This window comes from Leptidea sinapis, chromosome 8, assembly GCF_905404315.1.
Source record: "Leptidea sinapis chromosome 8, ilLepSina1.1, whole genome shotgun sequence".
In the NCBI taxonomy this organism is placed as follows: Eukaryota; Metazoa; Arthropoda; class Insecta; order Lepidoptera; family Pieridae; genus Leptidea; species Leptidea sinapis.
The window spans coordinates 13,614,575-13,623,000 of record NC_066272.1 but is presented as its reverse complement, the minus strand read 5'-3'; positions in this window follow the sequence as shown (position 1 = coordinate 13,623,000).

Genomic DNA, 8,426 nt, shown 5'->3' with positions numbered 1-8,426 from the left:
CGGACAATATAAAGGATTTCGGAGTGTTAGCGAGGCTTTCGTGTGTTTTAATTGTAATGTGATCCTCGCTGAGATAGTAATGCATGAAATGTAATGAAAGAAAAAAACGATGTGTTACAAAGTACAGTGCTATCAATCTTATCTGCAAATATTACATAAAATAAATGTGTCCTCCCTCAAACTCAAACAAATTTAAAGCTGAATCTCTTAATGTCACTAATTTTCTGAAAACGAGCTACAATACTGCTTGTTAATGTTCGGTCGGTATTGAGGAAATGTTTTCGTTCAAAATTTAAATTTAAACTTTGTTAAAGTTTTTACTTATCTCTCGAATTGTTAATCTGATGATAGAAAGTGGCGGTACTTTTGCTTATCTGTGTTGAAATATTCCAAACAAATTTTGGGAAAGAGGATCGTAATAATATCCTTTTAATGTGTTTAATGGCATCTCATAATGGGGGCATTATGAGATTTACACAGATGGCGTTTTCTAATTTAAAAATTGATTTAATATTCAATTGTTAAAAAGTTACACAAGGAGGGTTTAGTGTCTAAACAATTTATTATTAGACACAGATTAACAAAATATACTATTTCGTCTTCTTAGTTCTTAGATAATATCTAACATAAATTTAAAGTCATTTTATTACTATCCTTACTTCATTACGTTTACAAACTACATATAAGTATGCTGGCAAAGCTATGTACACTGTAATTGAAACACATATATGACACGTTGCCCTTTAATATATAAAACTAGTTCGTATGTATAATATTATATGTAATGTGGTTGTACTTAAAATAAAAAAAAATTGTGTGGTTTTATGAAACCACGGTAAAAGGGAAAGTTTTTTTTCACATTATAGACATTTAACTAAAAAAAAATTGAAATAATATTCCATTAAGGGTATAAAAATCGCTTTATCAATCTTAATTTTATACTTGGAAAATTGGAATGATAATGGGAAATAATAAAAGTAGACTAAGTCCCCAACTAATATTTTTATTGAACTCTGTATCTTAGCCCTGGTTAAAAATATTGATTGAAAAGGATTAAAAATGATAAAATTTGAATACTATCAATTCTTTTTCATGTATGTATAGATATACAGTTTACATGGCGTGACTCGCAATAATTTATAATCGATATTTTTAATCAGGAAGAGTACAACATACATAATACTTAACAATTATTTAGATTATATACACATATTAAAAAACAAACAAAATAGCGTGGAGCACTGGTACAAATGTGTAATAGTTCAACACTACACGGTCAGCTGCTGCGAACTATAGGAGCCGCCCGACCGTCATGACCGATGTAATAAAAGTTTCACTGTAATAAAAAACCCACCGCCTTGCCACGCCTAGTTTTATTCTCTACTGTTTGAATCGAATTCCCCTGCCAACTAAAGATTTTTAAATATTTCGAAGGTCCAAAATTACTTTTTGAGGATTTGTATTGAACAATTTTTATCTACCGTAGAAAATGAGAGATGAGCTGACGTTAGATTCAATTAGCGAAAATGAATGGCAATGGGGAAATTTTTACTGATTCAAAGTGAATTGAGAACCGAGAAATAATTTATTGCTTCATAAATCTCTTTCGATCAGAGTTACTTAATTTTGCATGATGACATGCAAATAATTCGTAATTCTGGTTTCCTTTAGTAAGCCGGATCGACTTTACGGCACCTTAATATTGTAAATTGAAAAATTATTTTTGTCTGTCTGTTTGTTCCGGCTAATCTCTGCAATGGCTGGACCTATTTTGACGGCACTTTTATTGGCAGGTAGCTGATGTAATAACGAGTAACTTAGGCTACGTTTATTTTAGAAAAAATCTTTTATTTAAGAAATATAAAGTAATATTATAATGTCCACGAAACGGTCTATCTCTAAAAATAATTTATATGGTAAAACAACGGTTACCGGGTCAGCTAGTCCTAAATATAATTTGATGTCTATTTTACACACAGAAAAACTCTAATGTAGAATCAGTATGGGATTATACTTATAACACAGTGTGTTGTACAGTTATTAATTATTTAGAGCTTTATTTCCTTCATCTATACATTTAGGTATTTCCTTCTAAATTTTATTTATAAGTCTGTGTTAATATATCAATCCTTAAATAAAAATAGTTTGTTAGTAATGTAAATCATTATTTTGAATATAAAGACCTTAGCGGTAAAAGCCTCCTCCATTAATTTCCGCTCGTTCCTATCTCTTGCGATTCCACATCTTTCCTGCTATTTCCACTATATCATCACTCCATCTCTTATTAGGCCTGCTTCGATTTCGTTTCCTATTTATTCTAGTTCATTTTGCAACTATGCACCATCCTTTGTATTTTGTTCTTCGTAAGTAGTACAGATAAGACTTCATCTTTTGCCTTTCCTGCCTTACCTGGTATTATTTTCAGTGTAATGTTTCTAATGTCTCTTAGTCTTAGCCTCATATAACTCCTTTCCGTTTCTCTCAGAAAAACTTTAATTTTTTATAGGTTTCTGTTTATCAGAGTCCAGGCTTAAATGAGGCATGGCATTAGACAGGTCTCCATAGATTTTGTTTTTTAGTTTTGTTGGCAAGTTTGCTTTGATTGAATTTCTTTAATCGACCAGTAGGTAGGTATTTATTTATTCCATATTGTGTTTTAGTTCAACGTTCTATTTGTTTCTCATTCCAAGATTTGAAGGACACAACATGTCCTAGGTAGATGTTATCGTTAAAATATTCAACCAATTAAAGTGAAAGTGAATTTAGTGCACGTTTTTCAACTGTCTACTATATCTCTACTATTTATATTTATGAAAATCGTCAATAACTTACAGTTAACAAATATTCGTGTGCCAATTACTATTCACGATACGACGATTACCAATTTAATAGTAGCCACGTAGTCAGTTTTATTAAAAACTAGTTGACCCCGTAAACGCTGTATTGCTATATAAAGTAATATAAGAAATAAAAATAATATCTAAAATTTTTGGGGTATGTGAGAAATAGATGACGACTTAAGATTAAAACTTAAGATCTAACTGTAGTTAATCTACCAACTATAGTTAGCTAAAATTAAGTTTATTTATTACCTCCTGAGAAAGATATAAAGATTCTAATTAGTTATTCATTTTAAACAATTCTTTCAATTTGTATTCTAAACGACGACGACACTTCAAAGGAAAAACATTTTGTTTTTTTTTTTAATTCCGAGCATTTTCATATTTATTCACCTTTTAAACCTTCTCTGGACTTCCACAAATAATTCAAGACCAAAATTTGCCAGATCGGTCCAGCCGTTCTCGAGTTTTAGCGAGACTAACGAACAGCAATTCATTTTTATATATATAGATAAACCCAACGCTGCCCAAATTGTATTAAGTCAGTTATTATAATAATTATTATTAGTGGAAACTGTCAAATACAGATATTTCAATTTAAAGTACGTTTAAATTAGGTCAAAATCAGTCTTCATTGTATTTTACTTTTTTTTTTTTTTTTTTTATGGAATAGGAGGACAAACGAGCGTACGGGTCACCTGGTGTTAAGTGATCACCGCCGCCCACACTCTCCTGCAACACCAGAGGAATCACAAGAGCGTTGCCGGCCTTTAAGGAAGGTGTACGCGCTTTTCTTGAAGGTACCCATGTCGTATCGTCCCGGAAACACCGCACAAGGAAGCTCATTCCACAGCTTCGTGGTACGAGGAAGAAAGCTCCTTGAAAACCGCACTGTGGAGGACCGCCACACATCCAGATGGTGGGGATGATATCGTAACTTGTGGCGTGTCGTGCGAAGGTGAAATTCGGCGGCAGGAATCAGGTTGAACAGCTCTTCGGAACACTCCCCGTGATAAATGCGGTAGAAGACACACAATGAAGCGACGTCTCTACGCAACGCCAAATGATCCAGCCGTTCACAGAGTACTGGGTCCCCGACATTTCGAGCTGCTCTGCGTTGCACGCGGTCAAATGGATCGAGCTGATACTGGGGTGCGCCAGACCAGAGATGACAGCAATACTCCATGTGAGGCCGGACCTGCGCTTTGTAGAGCGCTAGAATGTGGGCCGGCTTGAAGTATTGCCGTGTTCTATTTATGACGCCCAGTTTCTTTGAAGCCAGTTTGGCTTTGCCCTCCAGATGGCCACGGAATTGGCAATTGCTCGAGATTTCGAGACCCAGTATTCCGATACTAGGCGAGGCTTTAAGGGAAGTGTTCTCGAAGAGCGGTGATACGGCAAATGGGGTTTTTTTAGTGGTAAACGCGCAAACTTGAGTCTTCTGGGGGTTAAATTGGACAAGGTTCAACTTACCCCATTCCGCGACCTTCTCGAGAGAGGACTCGATAGAAGACACAAGTTTCACCCGGCACTGGTCGACGTTTTCCCGAGAGAGACCTGCATGGCCCGTGTATACGGCATCACCAGTGCTGTCGTCTGCATAGCAATGCATGTTGGCGGTGTCCAACATATCATTGATATGCAGAAGAAACAGCGTAGGAGATAGCACACAGCCTTGGGGCACTCCAGCGTTCACGGGCTTGGGATTCGAGCAATAACCGTCGATAACGACCTGTATGCTGCGCCCAGTGAGGAAGCTGGAGGTCCACTTGCATAAGCTCTCGGGAAGCCCAAATGATGGAAGTTTTGCGAGGAGCGCCTTGTGCCATACACGATCAAAGGCCTTCGCTATATCCAGACCAACTGCCAGGCCTTCCCCCTTGCTTTCAATAGCCGCCGCCCATCTATGTGTTAGGTATACCAGAAGATCGCCAGATAACCGACCATGGCGAAAGCCGTACTGCCGGTCGTTGATCAACTGGTGACCCTCAAGGTATACCAAGAGCTGGCGGTTAATTATGCTCTCCATAATTTTGGAGAGTAGGGAGGTAATAGCAATAGGCCTGTAGTTTGCCGGTCTCCTTTTTTTGGGATCGGATGGACAAGGGCTGACTTCCATGAATCAGGGACTACGCCTTTTGAATAATAGTGCCGGAATAAACGCGTTAGCACCAGCGTCAACTCAGGGGCACACGTTCTAAGCACGATTGGAGAAATGCCATTCGGCCCGCTCGACTTCCTGACGTCCAACGAAAACAGAGCTCGCCTAACAGTTTTCTGTCGGAACTGTACTTCAGGCATGGAGCTCTGACACCGCGGGATGGTCGGCGGTGTTTTTCCGTTGTCGTCAAGAGTCGAGTTGGAGGCAAACAGAGTGCACAGGAGATCGGCTTTCTCTTTTGCCGTATGGGCCAGGGTGTCATTCCTCATGTGCAACGGCGGCATGGACGGCTGGTTGAAGTTACCAAGAGCAGCTTTCGACAACGACCAGAACTTGCGTGTTCCGGTCGGGTAACTGGAAAGCTGCTCGCCAATTTTGACGACGTGCTTCGATTTCGCACGGGCGATTTGCCGCTTAAAAAATCTGGAGGCACGGTTATATTTCCTCTTCAGAACTTTGCAGTTCGGATCCTTTGAGCCCAGCGCCGCAACCCAAGTTCGATACCCCTGTTTTTTGCAGTCAGATGCTGCTTTAACTGACGCATCGAACCAGGGCTGTGATCTGCCACCGATCGGTACTACAGAGCTTGGTATAAAAATATCCATGCCCTGCAGTATCACATCGGCTACTGCAACGGCGCAGGCACTAGGATCATCCGAAAGGAAACAAACCCTGTCCCAAGGGTAGGATGCAAAAAAGGAACGCATCCTATCCCATCTGCTGACTTGTAGTGCCAAACGCGGCGGGTCGCTGGTGGTCTGCGACGTTGGCGTCGGATAGGCACTACACTCCTGACCAGGCAATGGTCGGACGTTCCGAGAGGGGCGTCGACAGAGACCTGGTAACCATCGGGATGTGTAGTCAGCAGAAGATGTAATAAGGACGGCATGTGGCTATCCACATCCGGGAGCCGCGTCGGCGACTCAACCAATTGGGACAGACCATACACCAATGCAAAATTATGCACAGATCGCCCTGCGTAGTCTGTGGTACGTGATCCAAGCCATTCGGCATTGTGCCCGTTGAAATCACCCAAGACTACGATTTCAGCGGAGGGGATCTGAGCAAGCACGTCATCAAATGCCGCTTGAACGCAGCCCATGAGGTGATCCGTTTCTGCGTTACCACTATGGGACCTGTAGACACACGCATAGATGCGGACGCGGTCCTCTAAATCTACGCGGAGCCAGAGAGTAGACAGGCCCCTACCCTCAAAATTGCCGAGACGGCGACAGCAGATATCCTCCCTAACGTACACACATACCCCGGCATGAGGCATGAAATTATGCTCAATTTTGTACCCGGGGTACATTAAATATGACGTATCGCTAGGTCGAGATATCTGCGTCTCCGTAAGGAAACACAAGGCCGGCTGCGCCGTCTCAAGGTGGTGGTGGACGGCGTTTAAGTTGGAGTGAATTCCCCGGATGTTACAAAAGTCCACATTAAGCGTGGAGCGGGGTGCCGTGGTGTTGCTGCCCTGTTTGTCCTGTGACATACGCGGTACTGTGCCCTCCCCAGAATACGAGGGGCAGCCCGAGCGCGAATGCTCGGGGAGGGATTCTCCGACTCTACAAGAGCCGGTACCCTCCTGGGGTAATTTATTTTTTAGGACCGCTCTCATATTTTGTTGGGGGGGGGGGGGGGAATGGCCTCCGGTCCTCGACACTAACCTATGCGAAACATAGCGGCACTAGGCACTAGGCACTACTTTCATAAAATTTGTGCGCACACGATGTTCTTAATTGGATCGTTGAAATTGATCCCAAATGCGATTCGACGATCGCAAACGAGCGCTTATCGTTTCATTACGTCATTACGGCTCTGTGACGTCATTATTATAATAATTTCTCTCTAGCCTAATTAGGAGTAAATGATTAATAAATTGATATTGTGATCTGAAATTTATTTGTTCTTACGGAATTACATAAAATTCACTAGCTGACGTTGACTGTACTGTACTAGACGTTGTTCTGTACATAATAAATAAATTACTGTTTTTTATGAATTTGTCAATAATATTTCATAACATCAAGAATTATTACGTAAAATATGCTCCCTGTTGTTATAATGAAATTGTTTTACAGCAGAACTGTCAAACCAAACACAAACAAATACAGAAAATAAAAATACTTATGGGTCCCAAATCGAAGTAACAACAATCCTATCTCTCAAGTTGGAGTGAACTGCACTCCATGAAGTTCCCCCCCATTAAAATCCGTTCTGAGTTCACTGGAAACAAACATCAAGACCCTGGATTTATAAAGGCATTTATTTTCTCAAAATTGATTCCTTTAGAATTCTTTTTGATGTCATTTCTAATAACTACTAGATTCTTCTACCGCTTCGGAAACAAATGGCGCTCTGAGAGAGAAGAAGCGGTGCAAGAAACTCTCTCAGCATTCTTGTTTTTGCGCTCTTTTCAATAAAAATATACAATAGTGTTCAATCATTTCTGTCGCTATAAAATAATCACAATCTAGTCCCAGGCTGTTCGATCATTTTGATAATCAGCAGTGGAGTAATAGGATTTACGACAGAGCCATTTTTTTATAAAACATTTAAATTTATTTATAGATAATATCTGAACAGTGGCTGGGACTTTATTATAGAAGTGTATACATTAACCCTTAAAGCTATTATGTATCCTATGAACCCTACTAGAATTAGTTACAAGCAATCCCTTATTTCTCGTGTTATAATAATGAAAATCACTATTAAGAGTAAAAAGGTGACGATTTTTGTGAACGTATATTTTATTTTCATAAATGTACTGACAATGAACAGTCATAATATTTATTTCTTTAAATTTTTCTTTGAGAGACTGTCTAGAACCATATATATTAAGATTAGCTGACCCGGCAAAAGTTGATTTGCCATATAAATTATTTTAAGAGTTAATCCGTTTCTAGAATATTGCAACATTACTTTATATTTCTAAAATAAACGGAGCCTAAGTTACTCCTTATTACAACAGCTACCTGCCAATAAAAGTCCCGTCAAAATCAGTCCAGCCATTTCAGAGATTAATGCTGTTGGGTATTTCGTAACACAGTTTTTTCTTTTTAAATTTAGTGTAATATGTTGCCATCTTATCACCGTCCAATCACTTGGCATTTATCTAGAGGTTATACAGTTCGTATTAATGTTGAAATGGTATCACCACATGACCAATCCATTTTTTTAAATGCAAATTATTTACATTATAATATATATATCTTGAGGGGCTCTTTAGTCTGTTGGAAGAACTTTTATTCATAAGATTGTAGGTGAGTGCGTGTGGGTAGGTTTTAATACGTTTTGCGTAATACTTGAGTTTGTTGAGTAATTGTAACACAGTAATAACGCATGTTTAATGTTTAAAATAAATGAAATAACAGAAAAAACGGTGTATTTTCAAAATACAATGCTTTCATTATCTGCAA